Source organism: Lissotriton helveticus, chromosome 9 (genome assembly GCF_964261635.1).
Source record: "Lissotriton helveticus chromosome 9, aLisHel1.1, whole genome shotgun sequence".
In the NCBI taxonomy this organism is placed as follows: Eukaryota; Metazoa; Chordata; class Amphibia; order Caudata; family Salamandridae; genus Lissotriton; species Lissotriton helveticus.
This window is the reverse complement of record NC_136070.1, coordinates 496,223,077-496,251,014: the sequence shown is the minus strand read 5'-3', so window position 1 is coordinate 496,251,014 and position 27,938 is coordinate 496,223,077. Positions and strand designations below refer to the sequence as shown.

At 45.6% G+C, this 27,938-nt stretch overlaps 1 protein-coding gene across 1 annotated transcript in view; it reads left to right on the top strand.

Moving 5' to 3' along the window:
* Window positions 1-27,938, top strand: part of PRKCH (protein kinase C eta) — a 667,780-nt gene that overhangs the window by 323,924 nt on the left and 315,918 nt on the right. The window lies entirely within an intron of this gene.

The window sequence follows — 27,938 nt, the reverse complement described above, 5'->3', positions numbered from 1 at the left end:
TGGTTATTAACTTTTTATGGCAGGGACAAAGAGCGCGCCTTTCTCACCATCTATTGACGAGGCCTCGCTTCAAGGGGGGCCTTGCTCTCCCAGACTTCTTAACATACTACAGGGCGGCCCAGCTGCAAGTACTAGGGGGAATGGTCACTGAGAGAGTCAGAAAAGATGTGGCTTCACATAGACAGGCAGGTGACGGGTAGAACCACCTGACACTTTCCTTGGCGACAGAAAGTGGATTGCTCAGCCAACGCCTATTTAAGCATACCCACAGCAACAACGCTCCAGGTGTGGAACACGGTGAACAAAACCCTATGGGTGACCACGTTCTTTTCACCCTATACACCCATTCACTTTAACACTGCTTACCCTCCAGCACTGCACAAAGGGCCCTTTGATCGATGGAGGGAAGGGGGTTGCCCCATGATTTCTGATCTCTTCTCTGGCGGGAAGCTCCGCTCCTTTGCAGACTGCGTACACCAGTTTCAGCTCCCACTTACAGAGGATTTCCACTACGCACAACTAATACATTGGGCTCAACAGCCACAGATCCGGCAGGCAGCTACTAGAGACCTACTCCCGCTAGAAAAGTTTGTCAAGTCTGGCAACACGGGGAGGGGGTGCATCTCCTTTCTTTATACACTTCCGCTTACACTGGGCTCTCAACGGTCATTGCGCCACAAAGCATTCCGGGAGGACATTCTGCCAATTGTGCCTTCAGACAAGCAATGGGAATGCCTCTATAAAGATATTGCAAAGTACAATTGCGCCATGTTCCTGAGAGAGCCCATTATAAAACGTTATATGACTGGTATCTCTACTCCCAAAAACAGCACTCTATTTTCCCCAACACATCCGATCGCTGATGGCGGAGTTGTGGCCTTCTGGGGGATTTCAAACACATATGGTGGGACTGCCCGGCTATACACCCCTTTTGGAAAGAAATACTCTCCCAGATTAAGCTAATACTAGGGTATCCGATTGCAGACTCAATGGAACATATACTTTGGGGGTTCGCAATTCCTATTTTCCAATACCGGACTCAAGGGTCCGGTCCATCATGTGGCTATGTTTGGGTGCAGCCAAGATGCCTTTGGCGGCAGCTTGGAAGAAACCTGAAGCTCCCTCACTGACACAATGGCATGCCCGTCTATGGCAAGCATTAGCTATGGAGCGAATGTCTGACATAGTGGAGGATTCACGTAAACACTTCAACTATGATTGGAGCCCACTAGTAAGCTACCTATCAGAAGGACTCCCCCTGTGTGCTTGCGGCCCCAGGCTACAGGCATTACATCTCTTCCTGATTTAATACAAAATCCCCCTTGGCGCCCGGTGTCTCCCTTCACCTGTGAACCCTCCTGTGCTGGTCGAGGGAGGTTTACCTCTCGTCTCCTCTTCACATACCAGACAGTAGGCATATGTGTGTCCATGGGTTTCATTAGGGAAGGTGTTTTTTTTAACTCTCCTTTCTTCTTTCATTATTTTGTTTTTTTATCAATTGGTGTTCTGTTTCTTAACAAACGAAGTCGTTCAAAGAATTTAGAACACAGCTGTTGAACCCTGTGCCCCACTAGCTCGGAGATGCTTATGTTATTATTTGGACTTAGCGCAGGGTTCCCCTCTCGGATTTGTTTGTGGGAGCAACCTGGAACTTGTTAAGAAACTGTGTCCGTATTTTATCTCTCTAATGTATGAATGTTGCTCCTGCGCGAAAGAATTGAGGCATTATGGGGTTTTTACAAAATGTTTTAACCTTTGCATAAAATTCAATAAACATATTTTGACAAACTGCTCCAGCCTGCATTACAGAAATATGTTTGTACTATGGATTGTGGAAAAACTCTTTAACAGACCTCATACATTTGGCTACTTAGAAATGTATTAAACCAAAGTAGCCTTATGGCGAAGGGCAGTATATATTAAAACAAAGTGCCAGACATGTATGACTTATAAATTATTTTATATGTGTAATGGTACTATTAGAAAATAAATCATAGTCCATAAAGAATCTTTTCTTTAAAACCGTTTTTTGTACTGCTTTGTTACTAGTATCATAAAAATGCAACATACTGGTACTTCAAACTTAGCCCCATATTTCATGTTGCAAAACGTTATTAAATGTATTATCTCCATTTCGAATTGGTTGAAATAGCATAAATAATGTGAAATCTATTCACTCCATGTTTCAATATCGGAAAAACTGAAGTTTGTAGCAAATACAGTGTGCGTCATTACATATTAGATAACAAGAGAGCATGATGTAAAATGGTTTGTCCAATTCAAAAGTTCTGATCTCATGAAAGGGAAATTGCATGGTCATTCGACGAACTCAAACAAAATACACTGGATATTTTCTGCAAAGGTGGACATGGCAAACACTGCAATGTCAACAAGCAATGTAATGGTGTGATAAAACAGAAGTAATACTCTTATCAATTCAATTTAAAATACTTCTTCGATTGTCATAACCAACATGCGCACCAGAAATAAAAGAATCTGTACATCACATTAAAAAATATTAAAAACATTAAAAACAAGTTAAAAAACACAACTCTCCTTCGTGTAGAACAGATCAATAACTTTTTGCATTGCATTGTGAACCAGTCTCACCAGTACGAAGTCGTTGAGTGCAAAATCATCAATGTACAGTACATCTAGAGAACAGTTGAAGCAATGCCAGGGAGTACTAATCATCATAACGCATCCCGTTTGATAAAGTGCAAGATAGTCTAAGTGCAGAGAGGAAATCAGTGCAATAACAATGGGTGCAAAATATACATAATATTAATAAAACAACAGGTTCCAGACCATAAACAGTGCAAAGGTAACAAAGTTATAAACACTTACACTATTGAGAAAGCTGAAGGGGGTAAGAATGAAAAATGTCCTAGCTTTTGTGACGGAAAGTTTCAATTCTATTAAGGACTCAGAGGCAAGGATTATGCCTTCTTACTTCACTTTTATTAATAGCAGTCATGATTTAAAAGATAACAACCACGTTTCCCATGAACACTTGGGAAACCGTAGTAAGTAAACAAAGAAACAACCAATCAGAACATGTCTTGTAATGTCCAATCAGGGAACACATAGCCCAAATAATAGTCCTCTCTCAGTGGCCCTTCGTCCTCTTTCTTCGCTGCTACGCAGCTGAGCTAAGTACTCTTTCTTCAGTGTTACGCTGTTTTGGCTTTACTAGGCTTTAATTGTATTGCCTCCTATATTTTTGAACTGTGTATTGCATCGTATATGTTGAATTGTTATTTCATTTTTGCTGCTTTTATCGGCGATCGACTTGTTCATGGGAAATGTAGTTGTTATCTTTTAACTGATGGCTGTTATTAATAAAAGTGAAGAAAGAAGGCATAATCCTCGCCTCCAGTCCTGACATCGAATTTTGCACAATTGTACCATATGCTGGTCAGGTCAATTAATCAATCAATCATTTGTAAAGCGCACGAAATACCCACAAGGGTCTCAAGGCGCTGGGGAGGGGGGGGCGCTACTGATCGAAGAGCCAGGTCTTGAGTATCCTCCTGAAGGTCAGCAGGTCCTGGGTCTGTCGTAGGCTCAGTGGGAGGGTGTTCCATGTCTTGGTGGCGAGGTTGGAGAAGGATCTCCCGTCGGTGGTTGTTCTTCGGATGCGCGGGTCGGTGGCGAGTGAGAGGTCGGCGGAGCGTAGCTGGCGGTTGGGGATGTAGAAGGAGAGCCGTCTTTTGAGGTAGACTTGGCCGGTTTTGTGGAGTGCTTTGTGTGCGTGGATGAGGAGCTTGAAGGATATCCTCTTGTTGACAGGAAGCCAGTGCTGGTTTCTCAAGTGGGGGGTGATGTGGCCGTGTCGTGGTACACCGAGGATCAGTCGTGCCGAGGTGTTTTGGATGCGTTGTAGTCGTTTGATGAGCTTGGTCGGGGCTCCCACATAGAAGGCATTTCCGTAGTCAAGTCTGCTGCTGACGAGGGCCTGGGTCACTGTCTTTCTTGTATCTGTTGGGATCCATCTTTAGATCTTGCGGAGCATGCGGAGGGTGTTGAAGCAGGAGGAGGAGACGGCGTTGGTCATTGAGAGCGTTGAGTCGAGAATGATTCCCAGGTTGCATGTGTGGTTGGTGGGTGTCGGGGCTGCCCCTGTGCCGTCGGCCACCATGAGTCGTCCCAGGCTGAAGGGTTGGAGCTAAGGATGAAGACCTCGGTCTTGTCCGAGTTCAGCTTCAGACGGCTGATCTTCATCCAGTCGGTGACGGCCTTCATTCCTTCGTGGAGGTTGGCTTTGGCGGTGATGGGGTCCTTGGTGAGAGAGAGGATCAGTTGAGTGTCGTCGGCGTAGGAGAGACTATGTTGAGGTCGTACTGTCAGGCGACGTGTGCGAGCGGGGCCAAGTAAATGTTGAACAGTGTCGGGCTGAGAGAGGATCCCTGCGGTACGCAGCAGATGATCTCGGAGGCTTTGGAATGGAATGGGAGGAGGCGGACGCTCTGGGTTCTGCCGGAGAGGAAGGAGGTGGTCCATTCCAGAGCCTTGTCTCGGATCCCTGCGGCGTGCACGTAGAGTGCGGTGGCAGACGGTGTTGAAGGCGGCGGAGAGGTTGAGGAGGATGAGCGCTGCGGTCTCACCGTTGTCCAGCAGGGTCCTGATGTAGTCAGTGGCGGCGATGAGGGCAGTCTCGGTGCTGTGGTTGCTGCGGAACCCTGACTGGGAAGGGTCCAGGATTTTGTTTCGTTCGAGGTATCGGGATAGCTGTCTGTTGACGATTTTCTCGATGACCTTGGCCGGGAAGGGGAGCAGAGAGACGGGCTGGAAGTTCTTGAGGTCTCTTAGGCCTGCCTTAGGTTTTTTGAGTAGGGCGTTGATCTCGGCGTGTTTCCAGCTCTCTGGGAAGGTTGCGGTCTCGAGGGAGAGATTGATGACGTTGTGCAGGTGGGGTGCGATGGAGCTGCTTGCTTTGTTGAAGACATGGTGCTGGAATGGGCCTGACGGAGAGCCGGAGTGAATTGTGCTCATGGTCTTGATGGTGTCATCGATGCTCACGCTCCCCCGGCTAGCAGGGGGTCCCGGTCGATGGTGTGCGGAGGGTCTGTTGTGTTGCTGTCTGTTGGGGCTATCTGGGTGTTGAAGCTGTCGTGGATGTCTGCTATCTTGCAGTGGAAGAAGGTGGCGAGGGAGTCGCACAGGGCTTGCGACGGTGGGATGTCGTTAGTGTTGGAGCTGGGGTTGCAGAGTTCCTTCACGATGTTGAAGAGCTCATTGCTATTGTGTGCATTGTTGTCGAGGCGGTCTTTGAAGGAGGTCCTCTTGGCCGCCCTGATGAGGTGGTGGAAGTTGCGGATGGCGTCCTTGTGTGCTGCGTGGCTGTCTGGAGTTTGTTCACTGTGCCATTCCTTCTCTATTTTCCGGCATGCTTGCTCGGAGGCAAGGAGTTCTGGGGTGAATCAGTTGGCCCTCTTCCTGGTGTCTCTGTGGAGGGGTTTCTTCAGTGGGGCGAGAGTGTTGGCGCAGTCCTCGATCCAGCGTCTGAGGCTGCGGGCAGCATCGTCAGTGTTGGAGGGTTCGGTGGGTGGGCTGAGAGCGAGGTTTGCATGTAGTTGGTCTTCGGTGATTTTGCTCCAGCAGTGGCGGGGATCTGTTGGGTGCGGTGGTGGGTTTCTGGAAGGCGAAGTGGATGCAGCGGTGGTCGGTCCAGAGGAGTTCGGTGGTGTGGCTGACGGAGACATGCAGGCTTGAGGAGAAGGCGGGGTCGAGCGTGTGGCCGGCGGAGTGGGTGGGCGGCGTTGTGAAGACAGTCCGCTGCTCCGGCCCTTAAGATGCTTCATTGGCTCCCGGTGAAGGAGCGGGTGAAGTTTAAGGCGCTATGCACGGCCCACAAAATTTTGCATGGCAAAGGTCCCCCTATTCTTTTTAATATGGCCCGTCCTTATAAGCCCCCACGTCCTTTACGCTCAGACCACCAACATCTACTGCAGTCAGCAAGAGTAAGGAGAGTTCGAACTGGGGGCAGACGCTTTTCTGTACAGGTGGCGACTTTATGGAACTCTCTGCCCCTCGAGATTCGTTCTGAGCCTAAGATCTTACCATTTAGGAAACTTCTTAAGACCTTCTTGTTTCCTCAATAATGATTACTTGAGTCTCTCCTTGGTCCGTCTGCGCCGGGATGCCCCAGGGTAAGCTGAGCGCATTATAAGTTTCATATTATTCATTATAAGTTTCATATTATTGTGACGAGTTGCTTCAGTCTGAGGTTGGCAAGGTTATCGATCAGGGTTGTGGAGTTGTTATAGTTGATGTTCTCAAGGTGAAAGTTCAGGTCTCCAAGGAGGATGTAGTCGGGGGAGGTCAGGGAGTGCGTGCTGATGAAGTCGGCGATGGAGTCGCTGAACTGGGGACAAGGCCTGGGGGGTCAGTAGACAAGGGTGCCTCTGAGGGTGGAGTTAGGATCTGTGTGGATCTGGAAGTGCATGTGTTCAGCGGTGCTGAGCAGGTTGTCGGTGCTAGTCAAGACCCTGATGCTGTTCTTGTGGACGATGGCGATTCCTCCTCCGACTCCATTGGTGCGGTCTCTGCGGGTGATCTTGTAGCTGTCTGGGATGGCTATAGGCGATGTCGGGCACGGAGGAGTCGTTAAACCAGGTCTCTGTCAGGAAGGCAACGTCCGGGGATGTTGTGTCGAGCAGGTCCCAGAGCTCGACGGCGTGTTTGCGTGCGGAGCGGGTGTTCAGTAGTATGCATCGGAGGTGGTTGGGGTCTTTCTTGGTGGGTGGTTCGTCGGCTCTGAGGCTGGTGTAGCTGCAGTTCCAGCAGGTGAAGTTTGTGGTGTGTGCGTTTCGGGTGGCCTTGAAGCAGGTGTGGGTCCGTCCAGAGTTGAGAGCATGCAGAGTGCTGGCGTCGTAGTGGCGGCGGTCGTCGTGGCAGGTGCAGGGGCCAGGGGTTCTGGTGCTGGGTGCGGTCCAGGCACGGACAGGCGCCAGCAGCGCGGCCGCGTAGCAGTTGGCATATATGGGGAGGTGGGAGGGAGGAGCAGCTGGGAGGCGGGAGGCGGGGGAGTGAATGGGCAGTGGGCATTCAGGGGGGCGAGGCCGAAGGGGATGCAGCGGTGGGGGCGGTGAGGGATGATGAAGGGAACAGAAGGCAAAAGGGCACAAAAACCGAGGGAAAACGAGTGTCATAGAAGGCAAGAGGGCACAGAAATAAAGGGAAAAAACAAGTGGCACAAAAGGCAAACAGGCACAGAAATACAGGAATACGAATGTCACAGACGGCAAGAGGGCACAGACATACAAGGAAAACGAGTGCCACAGAAGGCAAACACGGCACAAGAATACAGGTGCAGCTGAGAAGCAGAACGCAAAAACGGGCAGAGAGGCACAGGGGCAGCGAGGGGAACAGAAGGGAAAACCGGGCTGAGAGGCATGGGGGCAGCGAGGGGTACAGAAGGAAAAACCGGGCAGAGACACGGGGGCAGCGAGGGGTACAGAAGGCAAAAACCGGGCAGAGACATGGGAGCAGCGAGGGGTAGAGTAGGAAAAACCGGGCAGAGACACGGCGGCATTGAGGGGTACAGAGGGAAGAAAATAGGGCACGGACCACGAACAGGCAGCGGGGGAAGACAGAACAACAGCAGACACAGACACAACAATGAAAAACAGGCGATACAATAAAACAAAAAAGCGGAAGATGAACAAACCTACGGCCTACCACTGGCCACCAGGGATGAGGCGCAGGTGGTAGCCTGCGGGTGGAGGAGGGCCTCGAACTTCCTCAAAAGCGGCAGCTGGGGCAGGGACACAAAGGCAGTGCTGTGCGGAGGGGGAGCGACCTACCTGGTGGGGTCAAGGGTCGCTTTGAGGTGAACTTTGAGGTAACACCTCAAAGCAAACACAACAGGAATAGAGGTGTCAGTTTTCAGGATCCTAAGGGCAGTTAAATAACGAGTCATTCCCATGTTCAAACACAGTGGCCAAATCCACTTCTGGCAGAAACCAAGATATTCTGGTCGGAAGAACAAGACATGTTCCTCTGTTTTAGCAGCCAGACCAAATTAGCACCCACATCATTCTACTACCTGCTTGTGACAGATTCAATGGTAGAGTACCTAGCCAGAAGCAGTGCCAGTGTAACAATGTCCAAAAATGGTTCAAAACATGGTGAGACCTTTAAATCGAGAGACATCTTAATCAAGGGACCATTGGAGCCATTCACAATGTACCGTTCATAGACATAGGCCCAGTAGTGAGACTTTAGTGCATCAATCTCTGCTTTACAAATAATTCTGGGGTCATACCACAATTTTTCAGGCCAAGCTTTGTGAGCCAATTAAATACACATTTGAGCCAGTGAATCTGCATGGGTTTTACTCAAATTCATTATTTCTCTAAGGGAATTCCTATATTCACTTAGCTCCAGAGTACACAAAAGGCGTGCCCAATGCTCTAGAGGCTTTAAAGCTACCAGATCTGAGATGCTTATAATGTCAAGGTGAAAAAAGAGTGGAATAAGGGGGTACTGGCAGGGACTAAGACAATTGATCTTACAAAATGATTTTCCACAGTAGCTAGTTGCTGCATGCCACACATCACGACACCTTGTGACAAAATACGCAGCGCTTTGAGCTTTGGCATGGTATCATTCTAGTGCATGGGAAGCCAAGCAAGAGTAAGTTTTTCAGTGAAGAAGAAAGAATGGCATTACCTCTGTGCTTGATCAACAACACACTTTTGTTAAGTTAGGGTTCCCACTTGAAATTGTCTGATAATTTAACCCCAAGATATAGTCAAGTGTGAACTCTTTTCAGCGGGTCAGCACTTTCTCTAACTAGAAAATTATTGGCTGCTCCAGTCCCCAACATCATACATTTAGTTTCTGTGACAATCAGCTTCAGGCCTCTATATTTGCAGAACCCCATAAATTTGTCAGTTCGGATCCGGAGCCCCATGATGGTTTTAGAGATGAGAAGTGAATCTTCCACATAGAGAAGGATAGGTACCTTCTTACCATTTAGAAGAGTGAATAATTTCTACCGTCCATCAGTTCACTCACAATGGCATTTATGTACAGGGTGAACAGAGCTGGAGCAAGGACACTCCCTTGGCTCACGCCCTGTAGAATTGAAATATGAGCTGTTAATTCCTCTCCACTATACCAGCGGACGTAAGCATAGGCCTTGTCATGCAACCTTGCTATGAATTTGACCAAATTCCCAGAGCACCCACTTTAATGAAAAATCTCCAAAGATTCTCACAGGGTACGAGTGAAACGTAGTCCTAAGATCTACAAAGGCTACATATATCTTTTGTTTCAGTAAGAGTGAATAGAGGAGAGCAAATCTAAAAACCTGGTTGTAGGTACTTGTCTTTGCGCATCAACCAGCTTGAAGTGGTGATAGGATGTGATCTACTTCTATCCACTCTAGTAATTTTTCTAGCACTTCCCTTTCAAAGATGTTCTGTAAATTATCTATAAAGCTGATAGGCCTGTAGTTAGATGTAATACAAGGATCGGCATTTTTTAAAACTGGGATTAGCTCTCCCCACTTCCACGAGTCAGGAATGTTCCCACCAACCGAAATAGCATTGGACAGGAGATTAACATGGCTAGCCCATATTAGGGGCACTGATTTGAAAAAATCACTGTGAATTTTGTATGAGCCTGGAGCTTTTGCTGATTTTAGGAGTCAGATTGCAGTAACAGATTCCTCAAAACTAAAAAGTACTGTGTCCGTAATTTCAGGTTCTGCTGATGAAGTGTCATTGTTAAGGACCATCAACCCTGAGCTCTGAGGGAGGTGAACAGGGGTATCCTTAGCATACAGTGTACTAAAATGGGCAATCCATATTGCAGGCTGAATATGGTGATTACATGTACTCCTAATACTACTACTGCGTCCTCTAATCTATTATCCTTTAATTTAACATCCTGGAGCAAATCTTGCCAGGTCTTATCTTATCATCCATAAAATGCTCTTATCATAGAGACAATTTAATGAATCAATTTTAAAGTTACTATAATGCTGCAGAAGACAAATTTAGCTAAAACTGTTTATTGCCAATAGTGCCTTTCAATAATCAAGTGCTGTCGAGAGATATAAATGTATACCACGATCAATTGCGGGAGGTTTGCCAAACTGTTAAAACTGGTGTTATAGCCAGGACTCTGTTTGACCAGGCAGGGAAAGAAAGCGAGGGTATTTAGGCCACGTTTCCTTGGTATAGGAAGAGTGGGTGACGTGGAATATTGTTTCTAGTACATATGTTTTCAGCCATGCCCATAAGATTAAAAGGGTTCAGTCACAGCAGTAAAGTTCTGCCCCCATGCCTCCTACTTTCATATCGAGGTGCTAACTGAACAGCATGTACTTGCCTCTTGTCTTTTCAGACAACCAGTTGCATCATAGCAGGCATCTTGCAGGGCTCCAGACAAAACATATTTTCCAGAATCTGTGTTGCATCAGCAATTGGATGCAGCAGTATGTCACCATTTAGGAGGCAGTTCAGGGCTTGAAACTGTGTTCCATTCCATCTACATTGCATGCCATTCTCCACTCGTGCCTGGTGCAGTCAGCACTGCACATTTTGCATTACAATCAACAATCCCCCTTTAACTTTTCTTCGCACAGTAACCACAAGTGGTATTCCATCAATGTGCAAATAGTAAACCATGACAGGAGACGCATCATGCATTCATACATCAAATGTTTAATCTAAACACATTACAGCTACATCTTCTATGACCATGATTGCGAAACAATTGCAGGCTGTAATCTATGGTGGCATGTGAGTGCCTGGTGAGTATCATCACTAAAGCAACTGTATGGAGAAATGAAACATGCATGACCCCAGTACCATTCATTTATGGTGACACATAAATGTGACAAATAAAATATGGATATTGTAGATATGCTGTATATGCAAAATATTAGATTCCCCAGTGATAAAACAACTTTTGTGTCTTCACTTCTTTTTTAAATTTTTTAATTTTTATTTGAGAGTTCAAATATAACAATACAATTTAAGACATCTTTGAAATCCAATTAATACAGTACAGAAGCAAAGAATATTAAGAGCAACCATACAATTTGTCATTATAACATTTAAATTATAAAGTGCAGAATTGTGTAAGAGCAAACAATCAATCAGCTTTCACTAATATTCAAAAGATTTTGTTAGAATTAAAACAATACTTAGCCTTTAAATACCCTGATCGTCTTCTCAGTTAAAATTTCATAGCTAAGTTGTAAAGTGCATCGTGCGTAGTCGAGACAATCTTAATAGACTAATAAATATTTTCAGAAAAATATAGATCTGATTAAGTAGTAACAAGACAAATTTAAGAATCAAACCACTCTAATATTTATCATATTTTTTTAGAGCCCCTAATCTTAAAGCATATTTTCTTTCCCTATCCTGGATTCGAAGTAATTTTGCCTTCCATGCCTGGAACGATGGGACAAGATCTGTTTTCCAGGACTGTAATATAAGAGATTTAGCTATTAAAGAAGCTATAAAAAGGGACTCGTCATGTTGGGTATGAATAGAAGAGCAGCCTAGGAGGGGAATTAGGTCGTCAAATACAATATTAGTTTTAAGGACAATTGAAAGATATTTTTCTATTTCCTTCCATAATACCTGGATTTTTTGACATTCCCAAACAATGGGGCTCATTAGGATGGCGGACGGACTTGCGTCCGTCCGCCACCCTAGAGTAGGAGGGACCGTCCGCATGGGCTGCGGCGGTCCCTCCGTGCAAATTAGGATGTGACCGCCACCCTGGCGGTCACATCCTGGATATTTAACATTGCGGCGGGTGCAGCTTCAAGCTGCACCCGCCGCAATGTTAAAAAAGCATACATTGCATATGTATGCAGCAAGCAGCAGGCACCGCGCGGTGCCTGCCGCTTGCTGCATACATATGCAGGGGGGTACCATAGGTACCCCCCATGTGCACCCCCCATCCCCCCTTCACCCAGGGGGCCCGCAACGGGCCCCCGCAGTGAAGCACCGTATGCTTTTACACGGCGGAATATCCGCCGTGTAAAAGCATTTCTTTCTGTGCATCATAATATGGTGGACGGTGTCTGAGAGACACCGTCACCATATTACAGCTTTTCCGCCGCGGTTGTAAGCCAACCGCGGCGGAAAAGCTGCGGACGGAAACCAGGACCCACCAGCCATCCTAATGTGGCGGTGGGTCTTTGGTTGGTCCGCTGCGGTTTTTCCGCATCCACCGGGCCGGCGGTGGATTCCGCCGGCCCAGAGGATGCGGAAAAACCGCAATCCTAATGAGCCCCAACGTGTTTCCAAGTGCCTTTTCCTTCACATCGGAAGCATTTGTCGGCTACTTGGGGGAAAATATTAGGTAAAAAGGACGGAGTTCTATATATTAACCATTTATTAAAAAATTGCATTTGTTTAAAATTTGCTCCTCGAAAAATGATTTTATTAAATTTATTTATTTTATCCCATACCTGTTGATTAATTGTAATATCTTCCCTCTTTTTCCATCTTTCAGTAATCTTGCTGTAAAAGTCCTGGTCTTTACCTTCTTTTAATATTTTAATCCAGATACTCATTTTCTTTTGTATTTTGTTATTAAGGATAGTGGAAATATTTTCTTTATTAAATAAATTTCCTATATTGAGTTCTCTAAGTTTTGGATTTATCCTAATAAAAGACCAGTTCAGCATAAAGTGCGAGTGGATTAACTGACTGTTAATTTCATCCCAGGATTTCCATCTATTACCCAACAGGAAGCCTTCAATGTTCTCAAAACCATTCTCCTTCCAGATAGTTAATATATTTTTGTCCATACAGCCAGCATCTCCCAAACTAAAATTCATTAAATTTGTCTTATTACTAAAATTAGGTAAGTCATAAAATTTAAAAAACTGAGTTTTCGCCTTAAAGATCCACTGCAGGGATTTATAACGTACTTTTTTTGGATCTTTCGTGATTCTGACTGGGTCATAGATTTTTAATTCCAACAACATCCTTTTCATAAAAAAGTCATCTGTCTCATAAGAATCTAAAACAAAAAACCTGTGACTATACTGTGCAAAAGGCGCAAAATAATATTCTCTTATATTTGGAAGGGACAACCCTCCTTGTGTGGATGATAAATATAAAGTGCTCAGTGCAAGTCTGGGAGACTTTTTTGCCCATAAGAAAGAAGAGATCAAAGCTTCTACTTTTTTAAAATAAGAGGCCTGGATTGCGCAGGGAATTGCACTGAAAAGGAAATTAAAAAGGGGTAATACCGACATCCGAATTAGCGATGCCCGTCCTATAAGAGACAAGGGTAGTAAATTCCAACGATCTAAAAGTGAGCCCACTTTTTTAATAAAGGTATAAAATTAAGTGTAAAGAGGTCATCTAGGCTATCCGATACAAATATTCCAAGATATCTTTTTGGATCCATGTTATATATTCACCTGAATTCTGGCGCTAAAGTGTCTATAGTGCAGTTAACTAGAATAATTTCCGTTTTGTTTACGTTGATTTTATAACCCCCTAGTTTTTGAAAATCAGAGAAGATTTTTAAAATCTTCCATTGACTTGAGGGTTTAGAGTCTATGAAAAGGGCAATATCATCCGCATATAATTTTATATTTGTCATTCCTAATATAGGGGCTGTGTCAACTTTAATATTCCTGATGGCGATCGCGAGAGGTTCTATAAATAACGCATATAAAATTGGCGACAGGGGGCATCCTTGTCGCGTGTCTCTAGTGACTTTACAAGACCCAATATTTGTATTATTAATGATAATTTGTGCCCTAGAATTCATATACAGTTGTCGTAAAAGAGAGATAAAAACATTCGGAAATTAAAACTACGTAAAATTGCAAACAGGCAATCCCAAGACACTAGATCGAAGGCTTTCTCCGCATCTAAAAACCAAATTTGAGCCTTCACCTTATTAGTTTTAAAATAATCTAGTGCCTCCAATAAAAATGTAGTGTTGGAATGGAGATGCCTGCCTGCAATGAAACCGCACTGATCGTGGGCTACCAGAGATCCTACAAATTTATTTAATCGGTTTGTTAAAAGTTTTGTAAACATTTTATAATCTGTATTCAGAAGGCTAATCGGGCGGTATGAATTTATATTTTCCTTGTCCTTTCCTTTTTTTAAAATACTCACCACCACCGCTGTATGAAAAGAATCCGGTAGGGGGCTTCCTTGAAGTAAGTTATTAACTAATTTCAGAAGTTCTTCACGTAGTGTTCCCCTAAATTTTTTTAAAAATTCAATGGGAAGGCCATCCTCACCATTGGCCTTGCCATTGGGGAAGGACTATATCACTTCATTTAATTCCAAAAATGTAAAATCTTGTGTAAGATAGTTCTTACCCTCAGGATCTATTTTAGGTATTTCAAGTGGCTGTAGAAATTCCATGATAGAGTCAGGTGTAGCCCCCTCAGTCGCTTGATATATTCCCTCATAGTGTTTTAAAAACAGCTCTCCGATGGAAGTGGTGGTCTTAACTTGTATTTTAGTGGTAGAGTCTAAAACCTGATCTCTTCTATTGCGAACCTGCTTTTCTTTAGATTGCCAGGCCAGCAACTTTCCTGTATATTCACTCTCTTCATATATCTTTTGTGCATGTAGGTTGCTATTTGTCTCGCCTAAATCATAATAAAAATCCTTCATTTTGCACTTCGCCACGTGGAGTTTGTAACCAGAAATCTTAGATCTGACCCTATAATGCTCTTGGGTTGCCTGTGAAAGTTCAGTTTGGAGTTTGGTTTTCTCCTCCCTTTTTGCCCTCTGCTTGGGAATTTCTTTAGATGTAATTATTCCACGTAGAGTAGCCTTAAAAGCATCCCAGATTATATTTAATGGGGCTGAACCTCTATTCTGTGTAAAAAATTGCTCTATCTTTTCGTTAATATCTGTGCACCATTGTTGGTCAAGGAGGTTACATTTATTAAAAAACCATCTACTTGTAGGTCTTGCTTCATAATTCCCCAAATTGACCTCCATACAAAGAGCTGCATGGTCTGAAAAAGCGTTAGGTAGATGGACATAATTATATACTACTAAATCATGGGATGATAAAAAAAAATCTAGCCTTGACGCAGAATTATATTTTGCTGAGTGGCATGAGTACTCGCGTTTACTAGGATTTAACTTTCGCCAATGGTCAATAACATCAAGATCTATTTTACAACTTTGGACTGCTAAGGCAACTTGGGGTTTATTCTGTCTGTGGTCTTTCTTAGTGGAGTCCAATCGAGGGTTTTGTAATAGATTAAAATCTCCCCCCCAAATTATTGGCCCAGAGAGACCAGTTAATGCCTGCTTTACCTGTAGAATAACTTGAGGGTCGTCCAAAACTGGTGCATAGATTGTGGCAAGAATAACACTGACATTGTTTAATTTACCGTGTACAACTGCCCATCTACCTCTCGGGTCTATGCAAGTCCCTTCAAGATTAAAACCTACATGTCTCCCTATTAATATGGAAACTCCTCTCTGAGCCATCCCGGCAGGAGCAGATATGTTGTAGCCCGCCCAGCTTTTGAAGAGTTTAGCTGACTCTGCCTGATCTTTATGATGGGTTTCTTGTCTTTCTTCACTTCACTCTGCAGTTGGTTGCAAGGACAAACAATGCCATACTATATCTAACAACAGAGATAATCAGTCTGTAGTGTTAGTTTCACTTTAAGTCTCTGGTTTCAATAAAATGTGGCATGCTGTGTCTTCTCTTGCTATGGGCTACTGTAACAAAGTGGATTTTTATTTGAGGTGGGCATTTGCCCACCTCAAGTAATAATAAATGTAACTTGTCAGTGTAAACCCCAAAAGTCACTAAATTATCCTGAGATCAACCTTGGTAGGCTTAACTTAGGGCAACATGCAAAGTATTTATGTAGTGCAAAAACATTAACAAAGTCAAAAGAGCAAACAATACAAACTCCAAACCAAATTAGAAAACACTACTCAATTTTATCATAAAGAATGGCTCAATAAGGGTATGAATTTTAAAAGTTTAAAGTAAAAGTGCATTAAGCGTCAATGCTAGTCTATGGTCATGGTAGACCAGGATCTAGGCATCCTTTGAGGCCAACTGCGATGCATCCCAGGGTTGGATACATCAAGAGGGATGACTTTGGTCAAGGATTCTAACTGTCAAAGTCAAGGGCCTGATTTAGATGTTTGTGGAATAAGTCCCGCCGTAGATTTTCCATCGGATAATCCGTCCACCGTGTTGTCAGTCCGCCCGCCCTATTTACATTGCTGGCAGGACAATAGACGATATACCGCCTATGTCCTGCTGACTCCGCCAGAACTTCACACCCCAGTCAACAACACCATAGGAAAGAGCGTCTATTGCTGGCACACCAGCCAGTTTTACTGCAGAGCCAATCATGATGTGCGTTCCCTCCAAGACAACTGTGGCAAGGAAACTTCCACACCTGACTTGGCGAATTGGAAGGGAAATAAGGTAAAACCCTACCTTTTTTCTCTTTTCCACTTCCGTTTGTGACTGGAACCTGACCAGACAAGTCCTGCTGTTGCTGCTGCCACTTGAGCACAAAGGAAAAAGACCCCAGACTTGAAGGTGAGCAATGCATCTTACTTGTTAATATTGAATTGTCACTTAACATTATCTCGGGACTCATGCGTTTACATACATGTCCTATACAAATATTTAAAATACTTTTGTAATGCATATGTTTTGGAACTAGTTGTGTCAGTAATGAAATGAAACACACCTGTAACAACACCCGTTGCAAAATGTTTTCAAAATGTTTTGGGGTGGAACTATTTAATACCATAATGAATGATTGCACCAAATTCTCCAAGTCCATCAAAATTGGCAGCAATGACAACGTTTGAACACTGCTATGGGACGGCAGTGACATTTTGTATTGCCAGTAAGGAATATGGGTCAGAACATGTGTCTCACTGTTACATGAATTCCAATCCGTTTACACATTGCATTGTACATTAATATTCTGTGTGGGACAAACGTTGGGAAAGTTGTACGCAATTAATCATTCATGTAATACCTCTCCCTTGTACATTATTTTGGCAAAATAACACATGTGTGACACTGAACCATGTGTTGGATATACAATTTCTCCTGACTTTGTTGCCCTTAACTTGTCTCCTGGTTATAGTCCAGGGGTTACCTCTTCAGTAGGGGCCATCTATTGGGCCCATATCAGGCACCTCAAGGCTTTTATTTAGAAGGTGTAGGAGTCGGTGTGATAGGGGTCAAGGCAAGGTAGCTTAAGAATTCCGAGGGAGAAGTAAGGTAGGAGGGGTGTGATTGGAGTGTGTTGAACAGTGTGGTATGCAGTTAGACACATATAGCCACTGTACATTAAGGGTATCAGTTAATAGTCAATTTCAATAATAGCACAATTAATTGCTGGGAGCAAAGGAAAGGACCAAGGAGACAAAACACAATTCAGTTCAGTTCATAAACTTTTATTCGATTACCACTTGTTTGTAATCATAAAAAGTACACATAAAATGCAGTAAGCGTAAACAATTTAAATGTCAATATACTGAACAAATAATAGTTTCTGGTATAAAATGAAAGAAAATTTCCAAAATAATTTTTTTTAAACGTTTTGGAACATAAAAGAATCATAAAGGAAAAATACATCAATCTTATAATAAAAAATTTCATATTCATCACAAGCTTTGCCGTATTTTGATGCTAGCTTTTAAAAAAGTGGCTATGCACTTTGCAGCATGAGGTGAGTCCAGAAGCTGCAGGAAAAGAAATGCAGGGTGACATAATCTATGGCCTGAGGATTGAAGAAGTGGAAGAATCCAGGGTTTTCGTATTGATCTATAATATTTGCAGAAAAAAGTAATATGGATTGTAGATTGTATGGAAACTCCATCACATGGACAGCTCATAAGAGTGCGGGACCAGTTTTGAACTTCGGGGAAAGAAACTAAACGGAAAAAGGTGTTAAAACGGAATCTGGTCAGGAGATATTTCTCATAGTTAGACAGATAGTAAGTCAAATAGGGTTGAATTCCTTTGGTGACTTGGATTGCACAGATTTGAGTGTTCGAAGTTTTTACAATCTCCGACTGATTGCACAGTTCTCTCAGGTGGACCATGCACATCTTCTTTAGCTCTTTGCTGGAGATGTCTTCAACGCTGGGTGGTTCGTCAAAATAAGACCTGCGACCAATGTCATTGAAAAAGTTCCGCACGTAAACCAGCCAGGGGATCTTGTGCCAGTTGCTTAGGGCGATACAGTCTGTGATCAAAGATCGTGTCAGGTGGCACTCTGGCTTAGACCATATACGTTGCCACAATAAAATTGGTTGGGAGCGGATTGTGTCTATGATGTAATCTATGGCAAGTTCTTTATGTGAAGCATAGTTCGGAGCACTTTGAGGAAGGGCCAGCAGATATTTGGTAAAGTTGTTCTCTGTTATCTGTATGGGGTCTACGTGGCCATACCCCCAAACGCCAGCACCATAGGTAGCCACACTATGGCACTTAGCGTAATAAATTTTCAAAAGTTCAGGTGAAGCGGGTTTGCCTAGCTTTCTTGAGAAAGAGACCAGGGCCGATGTTGCTCGCTGAAAGAGAAGGTTCCTATTGGCCGTTGCCTTTCGCCAATCCAGGGAGTCATCCACGAGAATGCCCAGATATGGATAAACAGAGGTTTTCTCCAATCTTACATTGTTCACCAATATCGGTTTAGGATGCTTGACCTTAGGTCCAATATGCATGGTGAATGTCTTTTTTATGTTGATTTTCAGGCCAAGAGAACTCATAAAACTACTGTATTTGTTAAGTTGTTTTTGTAGTTGATTCAACATTCGGGCTAGGATCACGGAATCATCTGCATATAGCAGTGTCGGTATTGGACGATGATTTATCTGGGGTAGATCCTGGCTCCCTTCCAACATGGCCTGCTCTAGTCCATTTGTATAGAGATTGAACAGGAAGGGAGCCAGCACACAGCCCTGTTGAACTCCCTTCACTATTGAGAAGGAGCTGGATAGCTCGCCGTTGATGCCAAATCTGACGCAACCTGTGGCGTCGGAGTAGAGTTCCCGTAAGAATACTATAAGGGGTGGGTCCACTCCTAGTTCACTTAGTATTGACCAAAGTTTCGCGTGCTGGACACAGTCAAATGCCGCGCTCAAATCGACATAGACAAGAAAGATGTTTCCCCCCTTTGCACCTGCGTACTTTCCAACCAGAAGGGCGAGGTTCAGGGCCTGCTCGACAGTCCCAAGACCCTTCTGGAAGCCGTATTGCAGGTCGGTCATGATGTTTTTTTCCCGGGCCCAGAGTTGTAAACGGTCCAAGAGCACTCGACCTGCAATTTTGCCCATAGAGTCCAGAAGGGAGATTGGCCTGTAGCAGGCCGGATCGTTTCGGTCGCCCTTTTTAAAGATGGGAAGGAGGATTGACGTTGACCATGATTGAAGCAGTCCAGCAGATGTTACTGCTGACAGAACCTGTGTGATTATTGGTGACCATAGTTCGATGTTATGAAGAAAAATGTCCAATGGGACTCCGTCTGGCCCAGGAGCTTTACCTGGTTTTGACTCCTTAAGTGCTTTAATGACTTCCGTGCAATTGAAATGGATGTTTATCGGGTAAATGTTATTTTCCAGATTATAGGTGCCACTATGTTCTGTTCCTCCTTTGTCCAATTGAGAATGACCAAAGATTTTAGAGAAATGCATAACCCAATCGTCTGCCGTAATTGCAACATCTAGGTGATTCCCTTTGTTAGTATCGGCCAAAAAGGGGGCTCTTATGACTTGCCAGAATAGAGCACTGTCCTTGCATTTGCAGCTATCATGAAGTTGAGCCCAGAGGTTTTTCTTAATTTCTAGTCTTCGTTCCCGTCTAGCTGCGTTATAAAGTTTCCTTAAGTTTGAAATTTCCACTGGGTCTCGCATAGGTCTATGAAGGGCTTCTTTTAGGGACGAGAGGGCCTTACGGCAAGATGTATCAAACCACCTCGGAGAGGTGGAGTTATTGTTCCTAGGTTTGCCAGAAAGTTCCTTTTCAATTGTCTGCAAGATGTTCTGAAAGCTATTTACAATTGTCTGGGGAGTGGCGTCTGATGATAAGCAGTCAAATACCCATGGTATAGCTTTTCCGAGGACCCTCTCTGTTACTTCCTCTGGGTCTACCTTGGCCCATTTGACTGTGTAGCCATTTAATTTATTCATAGATAATGTATTTTGTTTTAGATGGCTCGAAATGAAGGAGTGTGGTTTAGCCATTTTTGGATTAACTCTTACACTAATCGGAAAATGGTCGCTGCTGGGATCAGTCCCAGTAGTGAAATTAATCACTTGGCCTTTGAGGTTCTGGGAAGACAGAATGAAGTCTATTGTGGTTAGATAGCCTCTACCATGGAAAGTTGGAGAGAAATCTTTTTGTGGTTCCACTAAATCATTTACAAAGTCCAGATCTAAAGAAAATAAAGACTCGTTTAACTTATTGCCACAGGTAGAGTGGGCGAAATGGGGCAGAGAACTGCCATGTTCATCCTGGAGGCCGCAATTACCATTTTTATAGTTAGAACATAGTGGAAGATTAAAATCACCACCCCAGATTATGTATGCCAAGTTAGAATGGGAATCATTTTGCAAAGATGTTAAGAAGGTAATAATTTCAGTTAAAGTTGTTAGACAATCCGTTGCAGTTGAGTTATTATAATAATTAATCAGAGTGTAAGTGGAGTCTTTTGCGAATTTTATTTGCAGAATTTGGAAAGTTAGATGTTCTTTTAACTTCCGAATGGATATTGAAGGGACAGTATTAGCAACATAGATGGCAAGACCCCCCTTTGGTCTACCCATGGCTCCCTGAATTGCTGGAATATGGAAAGTTCTATAACCCACTAGGTGGTTTGGGATGATGGACCATGTTTCCTGGAGGCAAATTATCTGGTGTTCCCTTACTGTTTCAAGCCACGTCTGTGATGTCAGCTTGGAGCGCAGGCCTGCAACGTTCCAGTACATTATTGATAAACTCAAGCTGTTTAAGTCAGGTAGTGACTGGGGGACGGGAGGCTGAGATGGTAAGCGCTCTGGTAGAGTCGTGGTGGCTACAGTAATGATACTCTGGTCATGAGGATGGTTTAAGTTGGTGTCACTTACATCCATTAAGGTTTCTGGAAATTTGACCATCCTTTCATTCAGAATGATGTTACAAGTTTCTGCGGGAGACTCAAAGTGGGAACTGATGGTGATGAGCGGGATTGGTTCTAGTTGGGCCTGAGAATTAGACAGGTATGATTGCGAGCCGGGCGTTAGTGGAGCGACCATAGTTTTTAAGGCCTGGGTCTGAATTCTATTGGACTTTAACGGTCAATCCACCATTTCCAGGCAGTCATACCTGTTTTTGGTTGATAGGCCCTGCCAACCCTCCATTGAGTAGTGGGATCTGCCTTGTTGCCAGGGTTGGTTATGCCAGTCTCTGTTCCTGTTTTTGTTCCCATAGTTGTGGCTGTATCCCACCTGGTTCCAATGTCCTTCCTGGGGATACTGCCAGTTTAAAATGGGAGGATGTCGATGTGTATGCATTGGGGATAAAAGAAAGAAAGATGTTGGGCGTCAATAACGCCCTTTTTCTCCAGAGAGGGCCATGAGCAAATATGTTCCACGGTGGTTGGGTCCCTACAGTTTACTATAATACAATCACCGTGGATCGATTTAGGCTCGTTCCCTATCCAAATTACTCTGCGGACAGTGGAAATCCCCCCAGAATGGTAGGGCTCTAGTGGTCTGTTTAGGCTTAGCCAATGCAGGACCTTATTCTTGAGTGACCGAGCGGTTTCATCCATACCTTCGTTTAGTTCGGGAAAACCTGTTAGAATGACCGTGTAGGGGGTTGCCTCCGGAGCGAGGTGCACTGGTCGTCTGGGTCTTAGTACTTTTTTAGGTGCCGTTGGGAATTGAGTAATCGTTATATTTTTGGGTAAGTCTGTTGGTATGTTTTTTACGACTTGATTTATATTTGAATCTATTGTGGTATTTGTAGTATTTGCTGCTTTTACAATTTTTACAGGTTCTAATCCTGATACAGTCTGGGGGAAATCAGTAGATGTTTTGGCCTTTTGCATGCTGGGCACTGAGTGTTGTTGTTGTTTTGCTGGTGGAACGATATCCTTCGGTTTTAATAGGGATGGAGTGGGCAGGGAAGACTGTTTGGTTCCTGCACCAGATTGCAAAGGTTGTGAAACTTTGGCGAGATGAGTGGGGTTTCCCTTCCCTTGGTTAGGTGGATGCAAGGTCGAGACGGTAGGGTGAGTCCATGATAGGATTGCTAGTTGGGCTTCTATGTTCCTTACACTTATTTGTATTGGTTTTAAGTGTTCGGAAAAAAGGTCTTTGATTATAGTTAGTATTTGTGAGGTAGATTTACAAACTCTGCATATATTATCTGTCTCCTCTACAATGGTGGTAGGAGGTATGGAGTTATTTGCGATTGGAGCATTGATGCTAGGTTGTATGGGCTTTAAAGACCAATCCCTCCCAGATTCCAAAGGGGTGTCAGGCACCACTACATTACCGAGTGGCTTGCTGCTTCCTCGTTTAGGAATGGCTCCTTCCCTCAGTCCCCGAATTTGTTTATCCACAGTAGATTCCAGTGTAAGCTGCGTTTGGCAAGCCTCTAGATCCGGGGTGATCTCTAAATCGGCTTCCAGAAGAGAGTCAGACTCTAGTTCCGTTACGGATAGATCCACTAAACATGGTACTGTGTGAATATCGGCGACAGATGGTGAGAGAATCGCTGCATTAGGAGCTTGTTGGGTAGGAGAGGCCGCAGTAGCCAAGAGGCCCAGGGAGGAGCGTTTCGCTTTGATAAGGTCCAAAGATACTCTACGTTCCAGAAGCGAAATACTATGCTCGATGGCCTCATTGGTCCGTGAGATGAATTGATCTATGGGGCCTGTGATGTGGGCTACAGCTAGTGCAGATTTTGTTTTACTCCTGGTTCTTCCAGGCATGATGGATAAAAGCAACAACAAAGTACGTAAGCGTGTCAAAATGGATAGTAACAGACAAGGAGGGTGGCCCGGTACGGTCCCTTCCGGGCACTCCCGGGCAACAACGGGCCCGCCCTTGGCCCGGGCTTCGCCCCGGGCTACGACCCGCGCGCGTCCCGCGATGCGCGTTATCGGACTTGCTTAAATTCGCAAAGGAAGAGTAGAGGCGTGGCACTGGGAGGGGGCGCGGCTCGGACGGGAAGAGGAACCAGCTGTTGATGGTGAATGCTGGTCCTCGCAGTCCCGGGGGCCGCGCCTCTCACCTCCTCTGCGGCCACGGGGATGGTCTGTTCTCCGCACGGGTTTCTGTGGAAGCAGAAAGACTGGGGAGCTACTCCTGTAGCGAAGGGCGGTATCAGGCAATTCAGGAACACCTCTGACGAGCGGCCCCCGCGAAGCGGGGGCCGCGAGAGGTAAAGAGCGGTCAGCGGGAGGCCTGGCACTGGGAGGGGGCGCGGCTCGGGCGGGAAGAGGAACCAGCTGTTGATGGTGAATGCTGGTCCTCGCAGTCCCGGGGGCCGCGCCTCTCACCTCCTCTGCGGCCGCGGGGATGGTCTGTTCTCCGCACGGGTTTCTGTGGAAGCAGAAAGACTGGAGAGCTACTCCTGTAGCGAAGGGCGGTATCAGGCAATTCAGGAACACCTCTGACGAGCGGTTCCCGCGAAGCGGGGGCCGCGAGAGGTAAAGAGCGGTCAGCGGGAGGCGTGGCACTGGGAGGGGGCGCGGCTCGGGCGGGAAGAGGAACCAGCTGTTGATGGTGAATGCTGGTCCTCGCAGTCCCGGGGGCCGCGCCTCTCACCTCCTCTGCGGCCACGGGGATGGTCTGTTCTCCGCACGGGTTTCTGTGGAAGCAGAAAGACTGGAGAGCTACTCCTGTAGCGAAGGGCGGTATCAGGCAATTCAGGAACACCTCTGACGAGCGGCACCCGCAAAGCGGGGGGCGCGAGAGGTAAAGAGCGGTCAGCGGGAGGCGTGGCACTGGGAGGGGGCACGGCTCGGGCGGGAAGAGGAACCAGCTGTTGATGGTGAATGCTGGTCCTCGCAGTCCCGGGGGCCGCGCCTCTCACCTCCTCTGCGGCCATGGGGATGGTCTGTTCTCCGCACGGGTTTCTGTGGAAGCAGAAAGACTGGAGAGCTACTCCTGTAGCGAAGGGCGGTATCAGGCAATTCAGGAACACCTCTGACGAGCGGCTCCCGCGAAGCGGGGGCTGCGAGAGGTAAAGAGCGGTCAGCGGGAGGCGTGGCACTGGGAGGGGGCGCGGCTCTGGCGGGAAGAGGAACCAGCTGTTGATGGTGAATGCTAGTCCTCGCAGTCCCGGGGGCCGCGCCTCTCACCTCCTCTGCGGCCACGGGGATGGTCTGTTCTCCGCACGGGTTTCTGTGGAAGCAGAAAGACTGGAGAGCTACTCCTGTAGCAAAGGGCGGTATCAGGCAATTCAGGAACACCTCTGACGAGCGGCAACACAATTCAACAAAAAGCAGTTTTTTGGTAGTCGCATATATTTGTTATAATTAACTTCATGTATTTAGACATGTATAAGAAAAGCACTGCGTTACATTAATCAGCATGTAATCTGTAGGATACTGTGCACAAGTACTTGTGAAATGGTGGCAAGTGACAAGTGATCCAGGAAGACCGCGTAGGAGCGGAAAATGCTCCAGCGGTCGTTTGCATATTGTGTATGTGTTTTTAATGAGTTTTAACCTATGACACTTGATGCATGAAATATACTAACATAAAAAGGAAAAGGAGGAGGTTAAAAAGAAGACAACCCCCTATGTCTATGTGAAAAACTGTGTTTTTTAATCGTTTTGAAGTGATTTGTATGTGTACTGGTACAATAAAATACATAACATATATGTTCGCATATATTTAGGTTCAGTATTATGAGTCTATAGAATGATTGAGGTATGATGAATGAGAGAAGTGAGTATTTTAATAATGTTTAGACATTGGCACGTGGGGGATATTCTTGTAATTATACTATAGTGAACCCTGTCCCCTACTGTTGTAAGGGTACCTCTTGAACTTTGAGACTAATCTATTCCATAGCCACAGGCTTAGGACAATGTTACACACCACCTGCGACAGACCCCCTCCATCAGGACACTGCTGCCAGAACAACACCAGTACAACTATGAAACCTAATATTGTCAGCGATAACCCGCCAGCCTTACAGCGATGGAGTAATGTTAGGCAGCACAGGAGTCCGCCACGCTGTCGGTGGGGCAGCTCTTACACGACGGATAACACTCTGTTAAGGCGGCCAGAGGCACAGCCGTAATACATATAAATACGTTGGTTCGAACTCCCGCAGCTTGAAGGAATACTTGAAACCGTCGCTATAGAGGGACAGCGGGAGTCCCTCTAAGATCTAAATCTGACCATTTGTCTGAAAAACAGAGAAGGAAATCCCGCTGTCGGGCAAGTCAGCAGGCTGAATATGGCGAAGTTAATGCAATGTTGTATAACATTTGGGAAATGTCCTGCTGATACCATTGGTTTCGGTAGGAACAGCTCAAAGGGGAAGGAACTTGAACCCTCTCCCCAACCAAAGTCCAACCGTTGCCTAAATACTTTTCATGACTACTGCCAGTCAAGATTCTTTTGTTGTGAAGTTTAAGTCCTTTCCTTCCTTTGGGGCAAGGCAGCAGGCTCTATCTGTCAAGGTCTCTAGTAGGTCAGATAGCTCCAAAAGAGAAGTGAAAAAACAGATTTTTTGGCACAGCAAATTTGAACCTGTGCCGGATTGGCTCTAGCATTTGGTCCTGGCCCTCCGGCTTCTGGAAGACAGAACTTTTCTAAATCCCTAAACTTTGCATGGGTAAGTCCCTTTTTCCTCAGTTCTTTATCTAAGATTCCTAGACTGGAGGGGCGGCTCCTAGGACTTTTAGTGCACTATTCAGCAAGGGACTTGATCAGTGCAGGTCCAGTTGGAGCTGAGCAACTGGGAATCCAGTGGTTCGTCATCTTTTTGTGTCCCTGTAACCACACGTCAGCCCACTGGCCATTGAAACCCACTTCATTGTCCTGGGTACAAGAGGGTGAAGAGACAGTCTTTCAGAGCTCCTTTCTTGTTACAGAATGCAGTGTCTAGTCTTGTTTGAATTTTTTGCAAGTCCAGAAAGTGTTCAGAGAAGGGTCTCCTGGAAGTTCCACATTTATCAATCAATCAGTCATGGATTTATGAAGCGCAGCAAATCACACGTGAGGGTCTCAAGGCACTAGAGTCGCTAGCTACTTGCGTGCTGATCTATTCAATCGAACAGTCAGTTCTTGAGTCATTTCCTGAATTGCTGAAGTGATGAGGCGGTCATGAGGTGCAGGGGAAGGTTGTTCTAAGCTTTGACTGCCAAGTGTTAGAAGATGCGTCCTCTTCAGTTGCCTCTGCGGATCTGGGGAGTGTCTGCGAGGAAGAGGGATGTGGATCATAGGTGTCTGGTTGGTTGGTGTACTGTCATACGTTTGTTGATGTATGCTGGTCCTTCATTGTGCAAGTCTTTGTATGTGTGGGTTGACATATTAAACTGGCATCTCTTCTGGATCAGGAGCCCCTGTAGCTTCTTGAGGTGGGGAGTGAAGTGGGCCCATCTGCAGAAGTTGCTGCTGAGTTCTGTATTGTCTGTTGTCTCTTCAGGAGGCGTGCAGAGATTCCTATTTAGAGTGTGTTCCCATAGTCCATCCTGCTGGTGTTGATGGCAAGATCATTCTGGTGCTGACTGGGAGCCACCTGAAGATCTTGCAGAGCATGCGCATGGTGTGGAAGCAGGCGGATGAGAATGTGTTTACCTGTTTCTTCATAATAGCTTGCTGTCCAAGATGATGTTGAGGTTGCAGATGTTGTCTTGTCAAAGGATGGGCAGCATTCAACAGGCCACCATGTGTCATTCCATGACGAGGTGTTTCTCCCAAAGATGAGGGCTTCTGTCTTGTCCGTGTTGAGCTTGAGACATTTGTCCTTCATCCAGTTGGCGATGTTCATCTTACATCTGTGGCAGTTGGTTCTAGTGTTGGAGGGGCCTTCAGACAGAGAGAGGATGATCTGGGTGTCGTTGGCATAGGAGATGATGTTGAGTCTGTGCAACCTAACGGCGTTGGCCGGGGGGGGGGGGGGGCATGTGCCTGTCAAAGATGGTGGAACTGAGGGACGATCCTTGAGGGGTGGCGCAGATAATTTTCTATGGTTCCGAGGTGAACGGTGGGAGACAGATTCTCTGCATTCTTCTGGTGTGGCATGAGGCTATAAATTTAGGGCGTCTCCCTGGATTCCGATGTGGTGGAGTCTATTAGTCAAGACGTGATGGGAATTGGTGTTGAAGGTGGCTAGCAGGTCCAGGAGGATGCGGGCTGCCATTTCGCCAAGGTCCAGGAGGGCCCTAATCTTATCAGTGGCTGGATTGGGGCTGTCGTGGTGCTGTGATTGGCTTGGAATCCGGATTGAGAGTGGTCCAAGAAGTTGTTGTATTACAGCTAGTTGGTGAGTAGCTGGTTGATTGCCTTCTCGAGAACCTTCGTTGGAAAGGGGAGCAGAGACATGCGCCGGTAGTTCATCGGTTCTGTTGGGTGGGCGGATGGTTTCTTCAGAGTGGACCTCACTTCAGCATGTTTCCAGTCCTCAGGGAAGTAGGCCGAGGTGATGGAGGTGTTCAGGACTTTCTTGAGCTCGACAATCGTCTTGTTCCTGACGTTGAAGATGTGGTGGATACAGGGATCCATGGGTGCTCTAGAGTGCGCAGAGTTCATTATGGCTCAGAATTCAGTATATTGGGTGCATTAGCAAGTACATGTGGGTGACTCCTGACCCCTCTTCTGTAACCAATTGGGTAAAAGTTCCCATAGGTGCCCTGCTGAAAACAATCCCACCATGCATCGTACTTCTGCAACCCAATATGGGAAACCCTTCCTCTCTTGTGCAGAGCCTTTGTATCCACCCAGGGAAGTGGCCCA